Below are 22,817 nucleotides of genomic sequence, written 5' to 3'. Positions count from 1 at the left end.
GGGTTGTTTCTGGGACAGGGAAGGGTGGAAAAAGACTGGAGTGATGAAGCAGGCTTCGCCAGCACAGTTCAGTTCAGTTCAGTCGCTCAGTCGTGTCCCACTCTTTCCGACCCCATGGACTGCAGCATGCCAGGCTTCCCAGTCCATCACCAACTCCCAGAGTTTACCCAAACTCATGTCTGTCGAGTCGGTGATGCCATCCAACCATCTCATCCTCTGTCGTCCTCTCTCCTCCTGCCTTCAATCTTTCCCAGCATCAGGGTCTTTCCAAACGAGTCAGGTCTTCACATCAGGTGGCCAAAGTATTGGAGTTTCAGCTTCAACATCAGTCCTTCCAATGAATATTCAAGACTGATTTCCTTCAGGATGGACTGGTTGGATCTCCTTGTAGTCCAAGAGACTCTCAAGAGTCTTCTGCAACACCACAGTTCAAAAGCATCAGTTCTTCTGCGCTCAGCTTTCTTTATGGTCCAACTCTCACATCTACACATGACTACTGAAGCACAGACAGGCATTTTTTCTAAAACTATGAAGCCACCATGTCCTGACAGCCACTCTGTTGGGGATGCGTATATGTTTGATATTCTCTGTACTTACCTGGACTTTAAATGGTTTTCATTAAAAAGTAACATAAATAGTATCCCCTGGCCCTCATTTAATTCTGATTTATGGGATTGTCTGGCTAATCTAAAAGTCGAAGTGCCAGGAACCTCGGCCTTTTGGAATGCAGCCCTCAAACCTAAGAGAAGAGCTCTTGGCACGGAGGAAACATTGTTATAAAGCCCAGGTACCCAATTCAGGTAGAAACTTCAGGCTTAGTTGGTAAAATAAGGCAGAATATTAGAAGCAGTTCTCACAACGGAGGAGTTGTGAGTAGCCCAGAAGGCTGTTAAGTTTCATGTCTTTCTAGCAGGGTCAGTGAAGTCACTGTAAAGCTCACAATTAAGGAAGGGCTGGACAGGGTGGGGGCGGGGGTGCAGACATTGCCAAAGTCGGGGTGTGCAAAGACAGCCCCTTCCAGGGGCAGCTTGAGAGACAGGAAGAGAAGGCATCTGCCCCCACAGCCTCCCAGGTGGGGGCCTGCCTAGAGAGAACCCAGGAGGAACACAGGGAAGGTCCCGCAGAAGCAGAGGAGACGGTTTTGTGGGGAAACAACTTCTTTGACAACTCACGGCCCTGGCCCCAAGATCAGGCCTCTGCTGTTCTGAGGGCTTCAGGGCGCCCAGAGTCAGGCATCTGCCCAAGAGGGACATGAGATCTTGCCTGGCAGGTACATGCTGCTCCCACGCTGCTGAGCTGCCCCAAGGACACCAACAGAACTCATGTCCCTGTGGCGGCTATGACGTGCCTCCCAGACTCTGCATCAGACCTGAGACACGCAGACCCTCAGCTGCTTGAAGTATACTACGAATAGCTCTTGGCTCATCCCATCCTGTTCAGAGAAGGCAATGGCAACCCAGTCCAGTACTCTTGCCTGGAAAATCCTATGGACAGAGGAGCCTGGTAGGCTGCAGTCCATGGAGTCGCTAAGAGTCGAACATAACTGAGAGACTTCACTTTCACTTTTCACTTTCATGCTTTGGAGAAGGAAATGGCAACCCACTCCAGTGTTCTTGCCTGGAGAATCCCAGGGATGGCGGAGCCTGGTGGGCTGCCGTCTGTGGGGTTGCACAGAGTCGGACATGACTGAAGCGACTTAGCAGCAGCAGCAGCAGTATCCCATCCTGGGAACTGCCCTCAAATGAAAAGAGCTGCCTGGGGCTTCCCTGGTGGTCCACTGGGGCTAAGAATCTGCCTGCCAGAATGTAGGGGACGCAGGTTCAATCCCTGGTCCAGGAAGTTTCCACATGCTGTGGGGCAACAACTACTGAGTCCTGAGCTCTCAAGCCCACAAACCACAGTTACTGAGCCCAAGAGTCACAACTACTGAAACCTGCAAGCCCTTGAGCCCGTGGTCTGCAAACAAGAGAAGCCACTGCAATGAGAAGCCCGAACACCACCACAAGGAGTAGCCCCCACTCTCTGCAACTAGAGAAATCCATTGTGCAGCAATGAAGACAATCAAAAATAAATAATAAATAAGTAAAATAAATTTTTTAAAAAGAGAAAGAAAAGAGCTGCCTGGTCTGAGTTTCAACACTCCCCAGGGATAGCCCAGATCCAAGAACTGTTAGCCTGGGGACTCTGCTTGGGATGTCTCTGAAGGTCTACCCAGCCTCAGAGCTCCCTGTGGGAATGGCTGAGGTTCTTTTATAAGAGGCTCTCTTATAAGCTATCGCTGCCTCATTCTGTGTCTCTTACTTACTGCAGAGGTGTGTCCCCAAGGACGCTCCCTAATAAACCTCCTGCTGAAAATCTCATCTCCAAATCTGTTTCCCAGGGAACAATCAAAGACACAGGATATCTAACAGTGGTCTGAAGTTACCAAAAACATATTACCATGTGTTTAGGAGCCTCTATCTGAAACCGTGTGTAATATATCTATATTCAGTTATGCATTAGAATCAGCTGCAAACAATAAAGGTCCCCCAAAATATTGCCTTCAGCAAAATAGACCTTTAGTTCTTTCTCATATAAAAGTAGGCCAGGGCAAAACTAATCTAGAGGACAGAAAGCAGATAGAGTAGATATATGGGAGAAGGGGATGGGGATTGACTACAAAAAGACACAAGGAAATTTTGGTGGTAATGAGGAAACACTATATCTTTATTGGGATGGTAGTTGCATATGTCAAACCTCATTGAACAGTACACTTAAAATGGGTATACTTTATTTCACGTAATTTAGGACAATAAAGTTGAATAGTCCAGAGACAGGAAGTCTGGGATTAAAATGCTCCCAGGTGACAGAGACTCATCTTCTTGTATTTCTCTTCCTTGCAGCATCTTTAGTCTCAAAATCACCTCATGGTCCAGAAGGGCTGCAAAAGATCCAGTACTTACATACTTTATTTAGGCAGAAGGATGAAAACAGGGAAAAGAGCCATCTCCCTCGTTTCTAAAAAGGAAGTAAGTGCCACACAATACTTCTGCTCACATCTCATTGACCAGAACTTAGTTATAGGAAACTGGAAAGCGTGTGGTCCTTAACTGAGATCTTTGCAGCTCCAAATGAATTTGGGATCCTATGGGTAAAAAACAGGAGGAATGGCTACTGGGGCAATTCTCAGAAAATCTTAAGAAGATTTCAATGAAAAAGTAGTTGAAATAAAAATATTTTGTGTACTTTAAACGGAGAGCATCAAGCTGGAACACTGACTAGGGGAATCTCAGGGCTTTCCCAGTGAAGGGCAATGTCAGAATGTCAGCACACTTTTGTATCTACACAGTTAAGACAAGTTTAGGCTCTGCAAAGATCTAATATGCAACATGAAAATCATTTTATTTTCTTGGTAGATTTGTGGTTTTCTAGGGCTGGAGGCAGTGTTGGAGTGAAATGGGCAGCGGCTGCTAAAAGGTTTCTTTTTGGGGTGATGAAACTTTTCTGGGGAATTTCCTGGTGGTCCAGAGGTTAGCACTCGGTGTTTTCACTGTTGGAGCTCAAGTTCAAACTCTGGTCAAGGAACTAAGATTCTGGAAGCAGCACAATGCTTCTCCCCACCACCCCTGCAAAAAAATGTTCTAAAATTGGTCCTGGTGATGGTTGCCCAACTCAGTAAATAAAGACCATTATTTGTGTACTATTTTTTTTTGTAAAAGGTCTTAGTTTATTCTTTCATGAAAAATCTGCACAAGCACCACAGACACAGTCACTGCAGAATCTTTACTCCTTCTGTTGTCCAGTCTCCAGCTCACTTTTTGCCAGCACCAACATTGGCCTTTGCAGTCCTCCTGACTTTCTTCATTCTGTTCTTGCGTTCTTTTCGCTGTTTTCTTGAGGTCTTTTTCTTCTCATACAAGCCATGTCTTGCAAGCCTATATTTGGGCTCATTCTTCTTCGCGTAATCCAAGGAATCGTAAATCATGCCAAAACCAGTGGTCTTACCACCACCAAAATGGGTTCTGAATCCAAATACAAAGATGACATCTGGTGTGGTCTTGTACATTTTGGCCAGTTTTTCCCAAATTTCTGTTTTAGGTACTGCTGCCTTTCCAGGGTGAAGAACATCAATGACCATTTGTTTCCGCTGAAGCAATCGGTTGGTCATGAACTTCTAGTCCAGATAGTTACTGTGTCGTTCATGATGGCGGCTGATCTTCAAGCAGCCAGGGGAGGAAAAGAGAGCTATTTGTGTACTTTAAATGGGTGAATTGCATAGTATCTGAACTACATCTCAATAAAACTGTTACCACACAAAGGGATACAAGAAAATCTTTTGTGCCTGCGGATTTTCCTGTATCCTCCTGGCAGGTCAACTGAACAGCATTTCTGCCTCCAGGCCTTTGCCCCCCACCTGGGAACCTCCCTCCCTTGCTCCCTCCACTTGTAAGCCCTTTTAGCCTTGAGAGCTCCTAAGAAGCCCAAGACATGCCTGAGCCTCAGGCTGAGGGAAAATACACAGTGGTTAAGTGGTTAGGACGGTCCAGTGGTTAAGATGTCTTTTCCTGATTAGATTGTTATATAATATTGAGCAGAGTTCCCTGTGCTATACCGTAGGTCCTTGTGGTTTGGGCTCAGTCGCTCAGTCGTGTCTGACTCTCTGCGACCCCATGGAAAGTAGTCCACCAGGCTCCTCTGTCCATAGGGATTCTACAGGCAAGAACACTGGAGTGGGTTGCCATGTCCTCCTCCAGGGGATCTTTCCACCCCAGGTCTCTTCCAGATTGCAGGCAGATTCTTTACCCACCGAGCCACCAGGGAAGCCCAGGTCCTTATTGGCTATCCTTTAAATACAGAAGTGTTACCTGTCAAGTCATGTCATTTGACTGTAGGGCTTCTGCTTGCGTATCACTTGGTTCAGATACAGGAGGTATTTGGGTGAGTGTACAGAGGAACTATACAGGGGCTTCCCTGGTGGTCCAGAGGTTAAGACTCTGAGTTTCCACAGAAAGGGACACAGGTTCCATCCCTGGCCAGGGAATCAAGATTCTGCATGCTTCTGTTGTTGTTTAGTCGCTCAGTTGAGTCTGACTCTGTGATCCCATGGACTGCAACACACCAGGCTGTCTTTCACCATCTCCCAGAGTTTGCTCAAACTCCTGTCCGTAGAGTAGGTGATGCCATCCAACCATCTCATCCTTTGTTGCCCTCTTCTCCTCCTGTCCTCATTCTTTCCCAACATCAGGGTGTGCCTCTTGATGTGGCCAAAAATTAAGAAAAACAAAATAGAATCTATCTAGATGACAGAGTTGTGTTTCATTTTGTATGTGAGATGAGTGCCTCGCTCTTCTCACCCTGACCCCGGTCCCTGAAGTCTCGAGGTCTCAGTTTCCCTGCCTGCCCCTCTCCATTTCTGGAGAGTAACACAGAGCAGTCACCTGAGTCTATTTCGTCTCCCAGAGAAAGTTGTCTGGGGCCTGAGAGCCTCCGCAGGCCTGGACTTATCCTTGAGGATAACTTGGGCTGACAGGTAGCTTCCTGTCCTGACTTGGGGAGGAGATGGTTCCTTCTCTGCCAACTGCCCCTGGAATTCAGACCCGCTGCCTGCAGAATCTGCAGAATTACCCCCAGCCCTTCAGGCACAGGTCAAGAGGCTCACAGGAGGCTCCTGAAGCTTCCCCGGCGTGTGTCAGTCCTCAGTGGAGGGACGCGAGAGCATGGCAGGCCCGCACCATGAGCCACTGGTAGCTCCAGAACCTGGGTCTTTGGACCCACTGCAATCTCTGTTGGTCCCTCCCTCCTTTGCTTTGCCTGGAAACCATTGGGGCAGAAGCTATCAGCACCCCTGTCTTCAGGTGGGGGGAGGAGGTGGCCCGGACACCAGCAAGGAAAGAAAGCTGAAAGTGCTTTGCAGACAGTAAAACACCTGGCCTGGATGTTCCTCTTTTCAGGGTTGAGGCCGCAGGAGTGCCACGTGGCGCTGGGCTCGGCTTTGGGAGGAGGAGGTGGTTGGCTGGATTGGTTCCGGGGCTGCTCACACCTCCACCACCTTTCCGGTAAGGCTGTCCTGGTTTGCCATAGAAGGCCGAAGTTCAGAAGGAGCTGGGGAGAGTGAGGGCCAGGTCCTGCCTGGGGGAAGCCAGGTGAAGCCCCAACAGGCCCACTGTCCAGAAAGGACTCCCCACCAGGCATTTTTCATCCTTCAGACTCATCTCGAGGCTCAGATGTGGCCTCCCTAAGCACCCTCTGGCCTCCAGCTCCGGCTCCTCCCAGACCCTTGGGCCCTGGGTTCCTCTCTCAGCCCTGTGTTCCTCCTTCAACACTACAGTCAGTCTTCTGGAGGATGGGTTACCTACTGGCGGCACCCCCAGTTAGAGAGCACCCTGAGGGCGCTCCACCTCGCCGTGGGTCAGCCCTGCCCACGCACAGGTGACGAGGGACAGTCAGGGCTAGTGGCCTGGGAGTTGGCCGGTCCACAACTGGACAGGCCACTTGGGGCTTCTGGGAACCCAGGGGAGTGAAGGAGCAAGAGATTACCATAGCCCAGGCAACCACCTTCCTCCTGCCCATGCCGGCCAGGGGCCAGAGTGACTGAGCACTGGGGGCCGGCTTCCCACCGAGAGCCCCAAGAGTGCTGCTGCTTCCGCCAGCTGGCCAGCCAGTGGGGAGCTCGTGTCTGCCAGGGCCTGGGCCAGCCTTTCTGAGACGCCATCCCCAGACCAGGGTTCAGACTTTGGGACCTGGGCTTCTGAGTATCCATTCGCAGCTGTGTAGCCTTGGGGATGTTGCCCAACCTCTCTGAGCCTGGGTTTCCTCATCTCCCAGAAGCTGGGATTAGAACTCAGCATTCCTCCCAAAGCGAATTTGAGAAATTATCAATAAATAAGAGTGACCTCTCTCCCTGAACATCTGGTCCCTTGCCTGCAGGCCCCACCCTCTCTTATCTCTCAGAGATATTCCTGCTCTTACCTGGACAGGGTTGGACCATAAAGAGGGCTGAGCACCAAAGAATTGATGCTTTTGAACTGTGGTGCTGGAGAAGATTCTTGAGGGTCCCTTGGACTGCAAGAAGACCAAATCAGTCAATCCTAAAGGAAATCAACCCTGAAGATTCATTGGAAGGACTGATGCTGAAGTTGAAGCTCCAATACTTTGGCCACCTGATGCAAAGAGCAGACTCATTGGAAAAGACCCTGATGCTGGGAAAGATTGAGGGTGGGAGGAGAAAGGGATGACAGAGGAAAAGATAGCTAGATGGCATCATCGTCTCAATGGACATGAGTCTGGGCAAAGTTTGGGAGATAGTGAAGGAGAGGGAAGTTTGGCGGGCTGCAGTCCATGGGGTCACAAACAGTCGGACACGATTGAGAGCCTGAACAATAGCCATCACCTGTTCAGGTAGTTCTTCCTGCTCTTGATGCTCCTCCCAGCTCCCCGCAGGAGGTCTGGCCTCTCAGCTCTTGGCACACCTCTCAGTGTTGGCATTCAAGTCACGCAAGATGGCTCTTTGTGTGCTCCCCGCTTTCTGCTCTGTGAGGGTCTTACAGGGTCCCCAGGGATGGCCCAGGGAAGCACTCCGCAAGTTTTCCTTTTTGCAAGAGAAATACAGTGTTGGTGTCAGAAAAGCAAAATACTGCAGGTCCCCACTAGAAGTTCAGACACAGAAACAAATTCCTGCCCATGCTGCGTGCCCCGAGGCAACTCCCTGACTCCTCCAGACATCTGTCTCCAGCCTCGGCAGGCAGGCTGTCTGTCTGTCTGGGCTTCTCTGCAGGGCTTCATGGGGAGTGAAGGAATCCACCTATGGGAAGTGCTCCCTGTGATGGAAGCTTCCAGATGTTAGCGCCGCTGGAGAGGACAGATCATGAGGGTCACACAGTGTCTGCGTCCCCGCCGACGTCTTCGGGCGCAAGCTGGCATGGGATCGATAGTCGTATTTTCCAAGTCAAAAGTCAGGAGACCCAGACTGACGGTGGGATGGATGCTCTTCCTGGAGCACCTGAGTCCCAGGCCAGCTGCAGGTGTGTCTGCCAGGTGTACAGGGGGGCCAGGGAGGCTACAAATCCCCCCCATGTAGCCTGGGAGGCATTGTCCACAGGGCGTCTGTTCCCTGCAGAATTCCACTTGTTTTCAGCTGGCCTCTGAATTGAAGTCACTCAGTTGTGTCCGACTCTTTGCGACCCCATGGACTGTAGCCTACCAGGCTCCCCCATCCTTGGAATTTTCCAGGCAAGAGTATTAGAGTGGGTTGCCATTTCCTTCTCCAGAGGATCTTCCTGACCCAGGGATCGAACCTGGGTCTCCTGCATTGCAGGCAGATGCTATACCCTCTGAGCCACCAGGGGAGGCAAGCTGGCCTCTGAGGGTCTGTTAATACCTGCCAGAGGACACGTGTGGCTGTGTACTCAACCCGGCATCTTTGCCAATCTCTGACAAAAAGACCCATCACAGGCCTCTAGTTCCCACACCCGCATGGCAGAGGGCCTGGAGCTTTGGGGGGTGTCTCAACTCAGCCTCCTGTGTCTCTGAGCTCCAGAGGTTTGGAGCTAGGTCTTCCTGAAGGGAATGCCTGGATGTCCTCTCCCTTCTTCCCAGGGGGCTGAAGCCCCTTTCCCCCTCCCCCACTCCACCCCATTTCCATGCCTCAAGGTCTGGGTCATGGAACAGCACCTGGGAACCATCCTCTTTCCCTTGTAGCCGCCGTCCTTGCCCTGCAGTCACGGGGGGCCCTGCTCACCCTTCTAGCCAGCACTACCTCACTCTGTGACTCGGTCTCCGCTCAGACTCCACGAAGGAGTGCTGAGGGCAAAAATCATCTCATTCTCCTCTGCATTCCAGGCTTCTTATTGGAGCCAGACAACAAATGTCTCCACGGGGTGAGATGGAAAACGTCTCCATGGCGTGCAGCTTGGCTTGATATGGAAACTATCATTTTTTTTCCCCCTTGTTCATTTTCTTTGTTGCCTAAGAAAGATCCAATACATTCCAGTGTTGAACGCACTTCCCGGGAGAAAAATGCAAATGTTTTCCTTTATATCCAGGAAGTATCTGGAAGTTAAGCTAGCCTGGCCTTTGCAGAAAGGATCTAATATGAAAGAAAAAGAGCACTTTGCGGGGTGGAAGAATAAAGAGGTGAAGGTAAAGGGGGAGAGGGTGGGCCATGCTCTCAGCTCTTCAGGCTGGGAACTGGTCCTGCCAGGAGAGTTCCATTTTGGAAGGGTGAGCAGGGATGAGCAGCTGCTTGGGAGTGGACTTGAGAAGAGAGGGCCTTGAGAAGGACCGCTGTGGGCAACATGGGGGAGGGCGTCAGCAGCCAGCCATGGAGTGAACCCTTATTGAACAAACCCCTCCCCATAGTCCAGCACCTACGGAAGTCTCCCGTGATGTCCAGGGCACCAGCAGCAGAAGGCTGTGGGGCTCTCAGGGGTGGGCATGTGACGGGAAGCCTCTGAACTGGGTGGTGCTTGGTGATACCCAATAATCACTGAATCAGTGGGGAAAGGGTGAATTACTTGGCGATTCAGTGGTTAGGACTCCATGCTTTCACTGCCAATGGTCGGGGTCCAGTCCCTGATTAGGGAACTAAGATCCTGAAAGTTGTGTGTGTGTGTGTGTGTGTGTGTGTGTGTGTGTGTGTACACAAGCGCACGCTCAATCATGTCCACCTCTGGCGACCCCATGGACTGTAGGACCCCATGGACCCCACCAGGCTCCTCTGTCCACGTAATTTTCCATGGAAAGGATACAGGAGTGGGTTGCCATTTCCTCCTCCAAGGGATCTTCCCCCAACCCAGGGATTGAACCCGTGTCTCCTGCATTGGCAGGCGGGTTCTTTACCAATCACACCACCTGGGAAGATCCTGAAAGTCATGTGGCACAGCCCCAAAAAAAAAAATTGGGGAAAGGGTGGTGTAAAACCATAGACTTGCTAGCCCCTGGAAGTCAGCCGAAGGCTCTGTTTCAAGGTCAAGGCCATGACACCCTGTCCTCCCCTACCCTTCCCAGCTCCTCTGCCGGCTCCGTCTGAGCCTGAGGATCTCCCCCATCGGGTGTGGGGCTGAGAGCCCACAGAGAGAGGGGACCACGAGCCCTCACCGTCCTCACTGTGCCGGGGATAAGGGCTCCCTCCTCGCCGGTTGTCCCATCTCCTAGGGATGCTGACACAGAGGGCTGTGCAGAAAGAGGTGAATTTCATTTGCTGCTCATGGTTTTGGGCACAAACCTGGCCTGCAAGTCTGGTCTAGCTGCATCTAGGGACAACTCCTGTGTTCTGTTTGCTGCATGCCAAGTGGTTTTAGTTGTGTCTGATTCTTTGTGACCCCGCGGACTGTAGCCCACTAGGCTCCTCTGCCCGTGGGGATTCTCCAGGCAAGAATACTGGAGTGGGATGCCATGCCCTTCTCCAGGGAGTCTTCTGCACCCAGGGATTGAACGTGTGTCTCTTACATCTCCCCTATTGGCAAGCAGGTTCTTTACCACTAGTGTCACCTGCGGAAGTGCTACAGAATATTCTGAATTCCACGTATATTGGCTTTCCCATCACGTAATCCTGCAACCCCAGCTGGGTGCCATACAACACCATTCTGACACTGTCTACCTAGAGGGAGTGGGGAAGTCCCACAGGGGAAGGGTTCAGTCCCCTGAGACCACTCCCCACCCCCTTCAGAGGCCAGTCACAAGTCCAGACCGTGTCCTGTGCTTCTCACCACCCAGCCATTGATTGGAGGTTCCTGTGACCCGCCTCGGGTTTGACAAATTTACTAGAAGGACTCCCAGAACTCAAGAAGACAGTTTGTGATAGTCAACTATGTGTTAGTCACCCAGTTGTGTCTGACTCTTTTCAACCCCATGGACTGTAGCCTGCCGGGCTCCTCTGTCCATGGAATTCTCCAGGCAAGAAATGTTGCCATTTCCTCCTCTAGGGAATCTTTCTGACCCAGGGATCGAACCTGGGTCTCCGGCATTGCAGGCAGATTCTTTATCGTCTGAGCCACTAGGGATGTCCAGATTACCAGTTCAGCATCAAAGGGTGTAACTCAGGAACAGCCAGGGTCAGAGATGCTCGGGGTGAGGTTCGTGGGAAATGGGAAGGAGTCTCCCCACCCGCTCCAGGGGTTCCACCTCCCAGCACCTCCACTAGGAAGCTCTCCAAACCCAGAACTTTGGGGATTCTTATAAAGCTTCATGATTCATTAAATCTTGGCCATTGGTGGTTGAACTCACTCTCCAGCCCCCTTCAGTTAGGCCAGGGGGAGGCGGGATGAAAAGTTCCAACCCCCTAACCACTCTGTGGGTTTCCCAGTCAGCTAATCCCTCCCGTGGGGGCTTTCCAAAGTCACCTCATTAATATAAAACTCAGTCTTGGTTGAAAGGGCATTGTTATGAATAACAAAAGATACTTTTATCTTTTAGGAAATTCCAAGGGTTTTAGGAGCTCTGTAGCAGGAAGTGGGGGTGGGAGGGAGCAAGATCAAACACATGCGTGTACTAAGTTGCTTATGTCAAGGCTGTATATTGTCACCCTGCTTATTTAACTTATATGCAGAGTACATCATTTGAAATGCTGGATTCGGTGAAGCACAAGCTGGAATCAAGATCACCGGGAGAAATACCAATAACCTCAGATATGCACATGATACCACACTAACGGCAGAAAGTGAAGAAGAACAAAAGATCTTCTTGATGAAAGTGAAAGGGGAGAGTGAAAAAGTTGGCTTCCATCACTTCATTGCAAATTGATGGGGAAACAGTGGAAACAGTGACAGACTTTATTTCTGGGGGCTCCAAAATCACTGCAGATGGTGACTGCAGTCATGAAATAAAAATATGCTTACTCCTTGGAAGAAAAGTTATGACCAACCTAGACAGCATATTAAAAAGCAGAGACATTACTTGGCCAACAAAGGTCCGTCTAGTCCAAATTTTGGTTTTTCCAGTAGTCATGTATGGATGTGAGAGTTGGACTATAAAGAAAGCTGAGCGCCAAAGAATTGATGTTTTTGAACTGTGGTGTTTGAGAAGACTCTTGAGAGTCCCTTGGACTGCAAGGAGATCCAACCAGCCCATCCTCAAGGAAATCAGTCCTGAATATTCATTGGAAGGACTGATGTTGAAGCTGAAACTCCAATACTTTGGCCACCTGATGTGAAGACCTGACTCGTTTGGAAAGACCCTGATGCTGGGAAAGATTGAAGGCAGGAGGAGAAGGGGACAGTGGAGGATGAGATGGAGGATGAGACGGCATCACCAATGCGATGGACATGAGTTTGAGCAAGCTCCGGGAGTTGGTGATGGACCAGGAGGCCTGATGTGCTGCAGTCCATGGGGTCACAAAGAGTCAGACACGACTGAGCAACTGAGCTGAACTAAACTGAAGTCGCTTTAGTCCTGTCTCTTTGTGACCCCATGAACTGTAGCCTGCCAGGCTCCTCTGTCCACGGGATTCTCCAGGCGAGAGTACTGGAGTGGGTTGCCATGCCCTCCTCTGGGTATCTTCCCAACCCAGGGATTGAACCCGTGACTTTTATGTCTCCTGCATTGGCAGGCAGGTTCTTTACCACTAACGCCACCCACCTGGGCAGAGAGAGATCAGATATATATTTTTTATTAAAAATCACATGTTGCCATTACCAAATACCACAGTCTGGGTGACTTAAACCATAGACATTAATTTCTCACATTTCTGGGGGCTGAGATCACAGCGCTGGGGGATTTGGTTTCAGTGAAGTTCTCCCTAAAGCTTCCAAGGGACCAGAGGACACGCCCTGATCAGGGGAGCTTCTGTGGAGTGACCTGCACCAGCACAAGATGGGGCCTTTGCAGGGAGACAGTGGGTTTGCAGACACATGTCCTTCCTCGCTCTCTCTGGGCTGTGCCTAGTGCTGGGGGAACCACAGCTGTCTTCTGGCTGCTCCTTGGGGAGGCATGGTCATCTCACTTCTCGTGTCTCCTCACCCTTCCAGCCCTGGGCTTTCACTTCCCAAATAAAGAGGCAGCCCTTGACTCTTTGCTCCGGTTTCAAGAGCCTGTGGTTAGGGCACGTACTGCCCCTGTCCCTGTGTCCAGCGGCGGGAGAGCGTCAGGAGGTGGTGATGATAGTGAGAGCCATGCTTGTGAGACACCCACAGTGCCCGGGAGACTTTCCCGGTAGAAGGACAGAAGTCCCCACCCTGGAAAGCAACCTCTAAGCAGTTTTCTTGACGGAACAACCTCTTGTGAGTTTGTGACCCTGTGGTCAGTCTCTGAAGCCGTCGGCTTGGGCTGCTTTCACAGCATACGGCGGTATGGGTGGCTTAGACCATAGACATTGGTTTCTCACACTTATGAAAGCTGGGAAGTCCAAGATCATGATGTCAGCAGATTTGGCTCTTGATGAGAGCCCTCTCTGTGGCTTGCAGACGGACACCTTCCCACTGTGTCCTCACAGTGAGGAGTGTCCTCACAGAGGGAGGAGGGAGGGAAGAAGGGAGGGATGGAGAGGGGAAGGGGAGAGAGAAGACCCTGGTCTTTCTTCTTCTTCTTATAAAGGCAGTATCCCCTTCTTGGGGGCTTGCTTGCTGGCTCAGCCGGTAAAGAATCTGCCTGCAATGCAGGAGATCCCTGGGTGGGGAAGATCCCTGAAGAAGGGAATGGCTGCCCACTCCAGTATTCTTGCCTGAAGAATCCCATGGACAGAGGAACCTGGCGGGCTACACAGTCCATGGTGTTGCAAAGAGTCACAACTGAGTGATTAAGCATGAATACACGATCCAGTTCTTGAGGGTTCCACCCTCATGACCTAATCAACTCCCCAACTCTCCCCACCCCCCAACCCACGCCCTCCCATAGAGCCCACCCCGCCTCCAAACAGAATCACAGTGAGATCGGGCTTCAGCATATGAGATTCAGGGGAGCAGTCACTCAGTCTGTAACAAGCTCACAGCAAACCCAACTGTAAGGGATAAGCACCCTCTACTATCCCCCATCTGAAGAAAGGATAGCAACATATCCTTCCCAGAATTCTACGCTCCTCTCCATTTACTACCCTCCTTCTCTTTCATTTCTCTTTCAAATGTCTTATAATTTGAAAGAACTCACGGTTTCCACCCACATGATCATGCATCTCCACTTCCTCTTACTCCTGGTTCAAGCTGGCATTGGCCTTCACCTGGGGACTCATGCCCGAATGTGGGTGACTTCTGTGTTCCTTCCCTCTCTCTCCCCTCCTGCATCCAGTCCACCACCAAGTCCCCATGGTCCACTTTCCAGAATATTCCTTACATCTATCTGCTTCTCTCTACCTCCATGACAACTGCCAGCATTTCAAACTTGACCTTCAGGAAGACCTTCCTCTGGTTCTGGCGTTCACTCCACCCTGTGGAACAGATCAGCTCTCAGATCATTGATTAGATGACTTTGCTCCCCTGTGTAAAACCCCTAAAGGCTCTCATTGTTCTTAATCATATGGCCCATGAAGTGTTGCCTGAATGCCCACCGTGACCTCACCAGCTTCATCTCCTGACTCTGACAAGGCAGAGCCTGTGTCGCCCTCTTCCTGTTCCTCCAACATCCCACAGTCAGCCTCAGACCATCCACAGTCACCACGGTCTCTACTGAAATGCTCTGCCCTCACCCCAGGATCCTCCAGCCTGGCCCCTGCTCCTTAGATGTCACCTGTCAAGTGGCTTGCCAGAACCTCCCTCCAGTAGGTAGGATCCACACCCTTTTACATGTCAGTAGCACCCATGTAATTGTGATCAATTAAACAGGTAGATGATTATCTGATTAAACGCATGTTCCCCACCAGGTGTGAGCTTCCTCCAATGGGGACAATTCCTAGGACAATGCCACTGCATTGTCTGCTGAAGGCGTGAATGCATTCTTAAGTACAGAAACATTGAGGGTTGGAGGAGGGAAGTGGTCAGCCTGAGGTCCCACAGCTGGTGCCCAGTGAGAAGAAACTGAGACCCAGATGTCCTGGCCCCCAGGCAGCCGTTCTTGGTGGGTCCTTGAGACTTGAGAGCAGAGAGGGAGAGGAGAGGACCCACAGGGGACAGAAAGGACTCTGTCTCTGATTGGAGGGAGAGGGTAGGGGAGAGAAGAGGCAAGAAGCCCAGGCTCCTGGCTCAGGAGAGGGGTGGGTGCTGGCACCATTTGCCAGGCGGAGGACTGGGGAAGGAGGAAAGAAGGACTGGGGACATCGACAGGATGCCTGTAAGTGGCGGGATGCCTGGGAGAGGGGCAATTTGGGGTGGCAGCTGGGAGGAGGCAGCCTGAGCCTGGTGAGCAGAAGCACCAGGGAAGATGCAAGAGGGAAGCAGAGACGGAGCCACGCGCCTGTGAAACCAGCCACAGCCGCCCTCCTGAGCTGCAGGAGCTGCCAGGTCTTTCTCAACCCCTTTCAGTTCATGAAAACTCAAGGGAAGAAACATACAGTTCTCTCCAAGCCAACAGCTGAGCAGAAGGACAGGCGGGGGCAGCCGCACCAGCAGACAAAAGCACTCCGTGGGAACTCTCTTCTTACTGGTCTGGTCCACCTGTGTTACTAGTTTACTCATTTAAGCCACTTTAGGACTTGAACCCAGATTAGGTCAAAGAATCTATTATGGGCCCTTTTTGTGTAAAGTTATCTAATTAGACATTTAAAATATAATTTTGGGACTTCCCTGGTGGTCTATGCTGTGCTGTGTTGCTCAGTCATGTCTGACTCTTTGCAACCCCGTGGACTGTAGCCCACCAGGCTCCTCTGTCCATAGGGATTCTCCAGGCAAGAATACTGGAGTGGGTTGCCATGCCCTCCTCCAGGGGAATCTTCCCAACCAAGGGATGGAACCCAGGTCTCCCACATTTAAGGCAGATTCTTTACCATCTGAGCCACCAGGGAAGCCCCCCAAAATGATTTAAAACCACCAGGCTCCTCTGTCCATAGAATTCTCCAGGCAAGGATACTGGAGTGGGTAGCCTGTCCCTTCTCCAGGGAATCTTCCTGATCTAGGGATCAAACCCTGGTCTTCTGCATTGCAGGTAGATCCTTTACCATCTGAGGCACCAGGAAAGTCCCCCCTGATGGTCTAGTGGTTAAGAAAACATGTGTTTGATCCCTGGTCAGAGAGGATCCCACATGCTTCGGACAACCCTAAGGGCTGAAACCACTGAGCTCACGCATCACAATGAAGAATCCACCTGCCACAACTAAGACCCAACACAGCCAAATAAATTATATATGTGTGTGTGTGTGTATGTGTGTGCGTGTATATATATTTGTATATACATATATATATATATATATATATATATATATATATATATAATGTTTTAGTGTTTGATTGACATTCAACCTTCCAGGTCTGTGCACAATGGGTCATCCACTTGTATGTACAGAATCCCATGGAAACTCTCTGTCCCCAAGCTTTCTGGACTGGTGTTGGTTTAGTTCATAAAAAGTGAGTCCCAGTGGAAAATTATTTTTGAAAATTCAAGCATACCTTAATATCTTTAACTTAAATCATGTAACAGTACATTCATCAGTCGACTGACATGAGGGCAAAGCCTCCTCGGAAGCTGGGTCACGAGGTTGGAGCGTGAGTCGCCTTCTCACATCAGTAGCACCCACACCGCACTGCTTATGACTCCTACTTCCTGCTTCTTTCAGGCTGAAGAGCTCTTAAAACAACCTGAGTGCAGACTCTTCAGACTGTTGTTACTTTTTCTTCAGTTCTCTAACAGAGCCCTTCCCTGTGGGTGCTGGTTGCTGCTGTTGTGTCGCTCAGTCATGTCTGCCTCTTTGCAACCCCATGGACTAAAGCACGCCTGGCTTCCTTGTCCTTCACTATCTCTCGGAGTTTGCTCAAAATCATGTCCACTGAGTCGGTGATACTATCCAACCATCTCATCCTCAGTCGTCACCTTCTCCACTCACCTTCAATCTTTCCCAGCCTCACGGTCTTTTCCAATGAATCAACTCTCTGCATCAAATGGCCAAAGTATTGAAATTTCAGCTTTAGCATCAGTCCTTCCAATGAATCTTCAGTGTTGATTTCCTTTAGGATTGACTGGTTTGATTTCCTTGCAGTCCAAGGGACTTTCAAGAGTCTTCTCCAGCATCATAGTTCAAAAGCATCAATTCTTCAGCCCTCAGCCTTCTTTGCAGCCCAACTCTCATATCCGTATATGACTGCTGGAAAAATCATAGCTTTGGGTGCTGGTTATTCATTGCTATGTTACAAATCACTTCAGTCCTCAGTGGTTGGAAGCAATGAGGATCATTCTTTCTGTCTCAGTGTTTATGGCCAGGAATTCAGAAGCAACTGAACTGTACTAGTGTCGACTGGGGAAAAACAGAAAACATAAAAGTTTTGAGTTATGTTTTATTTGGGGAACTTCCTAAGAACTGTAGGCTTCCCAGGTAGTTCAATGGGTAAAGAATCCACTTGCAATGCAGGAGACACAGGAGATACAGGTTCAGTCCCTGGGTTGGGAAGATCCACTGGAGGAGGGCATGGCAACCCACTCTAGTATTCTTGCCTGGAGAATCCCATGCACAGAGGAGCCTGATGGGCTACGGTCCATAGCATCACAAAGAGTCAGACACAACTTGGCAACTGAGCACGCATGCACAAACCAAGGACCATAGCCCAGGAGGCAGCCTCTTGGAAAGTCCTGAGGGACTGTGCCAAAGAGGTAAGGGAGGAGCCAGGACATATAAGAGTTATTACTGAAAAAAAAAAAAAATGTAACCAAAGTATTGCTACTGATTGCCAAAAAAGCGACATAGAAAAGTTAAGGAAAAGTATACTGCTTTTCTGTGTATGGGCAGAGGCAAGAGTCTGGGATACTGAAATTACTCCTTTCATATATATCTTATCTTAGACCAATATCCTACTTTTCTCCATCCTGAATGTCCATCAGGGTGCATGTCTGCTGATGGCCTGATGAAAGGTAACATTGTTTGTTTGCTGAAATAGAGGGCAACGTTTCTCATCCACACACATCTGCTCAGGATTTCTTAGGAGGCTGCTGCTAGGTGACAGCTAGGGCTGCCCTCGTGAGAAGGTTGGGGGCACTGCAGGGTCCACCTCCCTATCTGCTTCCTCACAGCCCTGGGGCCGGCTGGCAGTGGGAGGACTCAGTCCTGCTCTGCGTGGGCCTCCCCAAGACACTTGAGTGTCCTTTTGGTAGGACGGCTGCCTCCCAGAGCAAGTGACCCAGGAGAAACCAGGCAGAAGCTGCAATACCTTCCACGACCTCACCTTGGAAAACACTTCAGTGTTACGCTATTGCCTCTTGGGTCTCACAGAGCAGTCTTGATTCAGTGTGGGAGAGAGTCACATAAGATGGGAACACTAAGAGGGCCCTCCTGGAGACTGGCTATGGCAACAAGCTTAATTCAGGAGTGAGACATTGAACGCAACTCACCTGGAATTAATCCTTTTCAAAGCATTTAACTTAGTGTTCAGAGAAACAACTCTTTAAATCCACATTTTAACATTGTATGTATGTTTAATACACTAGGTCTTTTTAGGAAGAAGCATAATGGACAGAAGTGGATTTGGGGATGTAATGGATTCACAGGAAGACAGGTACGAGCAGCTGTCGCAGCCCAGTGACCAAGGGACATTGGGGAGGCTCTGTGGCCAGGGACTGGTGGTACCTGAGGGCATCACCCAGGAATAACTGCAGAGCATCATTCAAAAGTACTGTCAGGTGCCCCCAGAACTCTCGAGAAGGTTGAAGAATCTGTGTGCCCAGGCTCACTACTCATTTCTTCCGTGACCTTGGGAGCTGTAGAAAGTGTGTGTGTTTGAAGAAAAACTTAGTTCCTTCCGATAAATGGTCTAGAAAGAACCTAGACATCTGGACCCTGAGGGCGAGATGAATTCTTCTCCGGGGAAGTCAGCATCCAGAGAGGGAGACATCAGGGTAAATGGTGCATTTCAACACAGGGCTAGCTGGCAGGATGGGTGTCAGGGAGGCGGGAGGGTAGAGGGGGTGTTTTAGTCTCCTGGGGCTGCCATAGCAAATGGGGGAGGGGGCTTAGTCAACAGATGGGGGGCTTACACCACAGAAATGTCTTCCCTCCCATCTCTGGAGGCTGCAAGTCTGAGACCAAGGTGTCGCGGCGGGGGTGGGGGGGCGGTCCCTGGGGTCTCCCTCCTTGGCTTGGGGTTGGCCGCCTTCTCCCTGTGTCCTCATGTGGCCATCCCTCTGTCTGACTCCTCTGTAGCCTCATCTCCTCTTCTTATAAGGACACCAGTCATGTTGGATTGAGGCCCATTCACATGACCTCACTTCACCCTAATTACCTCCTTAGGGCCCTTTCTCCAAATCCAGTCACATTCTGAGTTACTGGGGGTTAGGGCTTGATAGTATGAACGCAGAAGGGGCACAGTTCAACCCTAACAGTGGGGGAAGGGTGTCTACTCCAAACTGGGAGCCCCCAGCGGGCTTCCAGAGCAGGCCCTGCCTGCAATGAGTCCTGATGGATGAGTAAGTTTTCCTGGTAAAGAGGCAGCAGGGTGGGGAGATGAGCTCTGCACAGACAGTCGGAGGGGCAGGGGCCATGGCCATTCAGTGTGGTGTGTGGGGTGGGGCCGGAGAAGCCCTCTTTCCTGCAGACCGGGTGCCCAGGTCCCCCCACCACCAGCCCTGCCTTCTCCCTCTCAGGGCTCTGCCCCTGCCTCTGGGAAGGAGGTTGGGATTTCCCCGCTCAGAGCCCGGCCCGAACCAATGACTGCCGCTGCATCTGTAGGGAGTCGCTGGCATGTAATTTGGCCTTGAGCATGGAAAGTTAAATCAGCTGGAAAGAGTAAAAGGAAGTTAGAAAAAAAAATTTTTAACCCAGCCACAACCGCAAGAGATGGTGAGGTCACTAGGGCTTTTGGAAAATATGAATCGGCCAGACGGTCTGAAGGAAAAAGAGAAAAGTAGGGCTGGGTGAGTCCCACCCAGGCCTGTCTGTGCAACCCAGGGGGTGGGTGTGGGGAGGCCGTCTGCCTGGCTTGTGTGGGATCTGGGCCTGCGGGACGCTGTCCCCCATCAGGCAGGGGTCTCCAGGTTTGCTGCCACTGGGTGTCTGACTCCAGTTCCTGGGAAGGAGCAGGCAGGTCCATCTGTGATCCTTCTAATCTAAGCCTCACAAAGGAAGGAAGTTGCTCACAGGAAGCAGAGGGGGTGGGTGAGACAGGAGGGGAGGGGGCAGGGCACAACCTTTACAAGAATACATCCAAGGACACAACACAAGCCGATTAGGATCAACTAGGTCCAAGATGGCGGGACTTCCAGCAGACGGTGAGCCTCGGCACATGCTCACTGGAACACATTAGCAAGCTAAGTGACACACCCACCAGCGCCGTGATGGCTCTGAGGCTGACCAGAGACCCAAAAGTGGGCATTGGCCCAACTCCTGGAAATCCCCGCCCCTTCCCCAAAATTGCTGAAATGCTCCTCCCACTCATTAGCCTATAAAATTCCCACCCTTGTAACGACAGACGACCCCATACCCTGATGTCACTCTCACCAACTGAGATGGTCCACACCCTGTCTGTGGACTGTGTGTCTTCCTTCTTACCCGTCACTTTGTCTCTGACTGATTTCTTTCTGCCATGAGACATCAAGAACCTGAGCTTCATTAGGTCCTGAGACCAAGTGTGCGATCTCAGCTAAAAGACTGCGGGTTCAGGTCCCAATCTGAGTTACATGGTTTCATAGGTATACATCTGCATGCATACACACACACACACACACATGCATACACACACACATACACACACATACACACATGCACATACATAAATACATACATACACACACACACACACACACATGCACACACAGGAATGGATTCAGCTTCCTGCGGTCATGGTCAGGTTCCCCCCATTACCGAATTCCCTGTACTCTGGTCCCCCCATCTCTAAAGTGGGGCCAAACCATTAAAGCCTGACTCGAGGGCCTCATTTAGGACTAAGAGTTCCTGGCAGACTGCCCGCAGGGGACAGCCAGGACGTGGGCCAGGTAAAGGCTGATGCTGCCTGCAGGGAGACAAAGCCTGAGCTCAAGGGTCCTTAAAAGATGGATCCCTCTAAAGTTTTAAGCAGAGTGTGGGCCCCCTGGGGGTGTTGTGGGTGGGGGACAACCCACTGGTTGTTAGAAACCAGCTCCTTGGTGTGATTTGATTCATCCTTTTAAAGTTTCTATTTGGGAATCATTTCATAATTTACATAACACATCAGTACAAGAACCCTTGTATATAATGAGAATGAATAAACGTGTACGCAATGGGGTGCAGGCTTGCAACCTCTTTCCTGCAGGGGAGCATGGTCCTGACACCCCTGCCTGGCATTCAGGGCTCTAGGAAAGCACGTCCTGCAGTCCACCATCCTGTGAGGTCTCAAGGGTGAGCCCTCCCTCGGGGGCGGGAGCTAAAGGGATGTCGGGAGGGGTCTGACTCTGTCCTTTTCCTGAGGTCAAGGAGGAGCCAAATAGATAAGTCCTTCTTGTGTAAACAGAGGCAGGGCACACACATGCACATACACACACTTCCCACTCAGCCTGGGGTGCCAACTTGGCAAGATCTGGCTTGGGGCATCTCGGGCAAGGCTGACCGGATGAGGCTCCTTGCTGGCCTGAGGAAGGGGACTGGCACCAGGTGGAGCCAGGCAGCCTTTTGGGCTTGATTCCTGGGCACCTTCCTCTGGGAGAAGCCGTTAGAAACCGGAGCAAGGCTCCCTGTGGAAGGGCCAGACCCCACAGCAGACTCTAGCTCTCTCATTTCATGGCTGGTGGACTGAGGCCCTGGAACAAGAAAGGTCACCCAGCGAGTCAGCCACAGCTTCTTCCATCTTCGGCCCCCTGTGCCCGTGTGTCCAGCCTCGCATGCCCAAGGACCCTGGGGGTCCACCCAGGAGATGACAGGGTGGGGCCCTTCTTGCTTCCGGGCTTGTCCCAGCTCCACCTGCTTGGGAACAAGACTGAGGACCAGCAGAGAGGATCAGCCTTGTCCTGCCCTCCACGCTCACTCCCTCCCCACCTTTCAAAGTCAGAAAACCTGGCTCATCTGACTTATGCCAAAGCTGGGGGCCAGAAACAGGCCAACACCAGAGTGCCTCCCTATAGCAGGTGTGCAAGTCTGTGTGTATGTACGAAATCACTCCCTACCTGCCATTTACACAGCTTCTGTAGTTTTGGCTTCTTGTTAGGGACATACCCATGATACCCAGGGAGCAACATGTAAGGTGGTAGCGCCAGTATCTGTATGGAGCTTACAGCTTCAAAGCCATGTGCCCCTTGGCCATACTTGGCCTCCCCTTGGGTCCTCACTGGTTCTGGATTTTCCTTCCCTTCCCCAGACCTCCCTGGGTGCGGGGAGGAGATGGTGGGGTCCAGAGAAACCACATGATTTGCCCAGAGCCACGTGGGCCTGGTGCAGCCAAACCTGCCCACGAGCCCTGTCTCCTGCCACAGGCTTGGAGCTGTCTGCAGCGTCCCCATGTGATACGGCAAAGCTTTTATGCTCTGGCGGGGCTGGCCCCGACCAGCATTCTCAAACTTTCTGGTGTCAGGACTCCTTCCACTCTTCAAAATTATTGAGGACCCAGGACTTCCCTGGTGGTCCAGTGGCTAAGACTCTAAGCTCCCAATGCAAGGGGCCGGGGTCCAATCCCTGATCAGGGAATTGGATCCCACATGCCACAACTAAGTCCTGGTACAGATAAATAAACAAATAAATACATATTTTTAAAAATTATTGAGGACTCAAAAGATTCTCTATTTGGGGATTATATTTATCAATATGTTGAATTGGAAATTGAAATCTCAAATGTTTTTATTAACTTAAAAATATGTCTGTTAAATAGTAACATTTA

General features: G+C 50.8%; 1 pseudogene; it reads right to left on the bottom strand.

Annotated features, from left to right (window-relative positions):
- Positions 1-3,682: 3,682 nt before the first annotated feature.
- Positions 3,683-4,182, bottom strand: LOC136162722 (small ribosomal subunit protein eS24 pseudogene; annotated as a pseudogene).
- Between the last annotated feature and the right edge of the window lie 18,635 nt (positions 4,183-22,817).

This window comes from Muntiacus reevesi, chromosome 3, assembly GCF_963930625.1.
Source record: "Muntiacus reevesi chromosome 3, mMunRee1.1, whole genome shotgun sequence".
NCBI lineage: Eukaryota > Metazoa > Chordata > Mammalia > Artiodactyla > Cervidae > Muntiacus > Muntiacus reevesi.
This window is presented reverse-complemented; position numbering and strand designations above follow the sequence as displayed.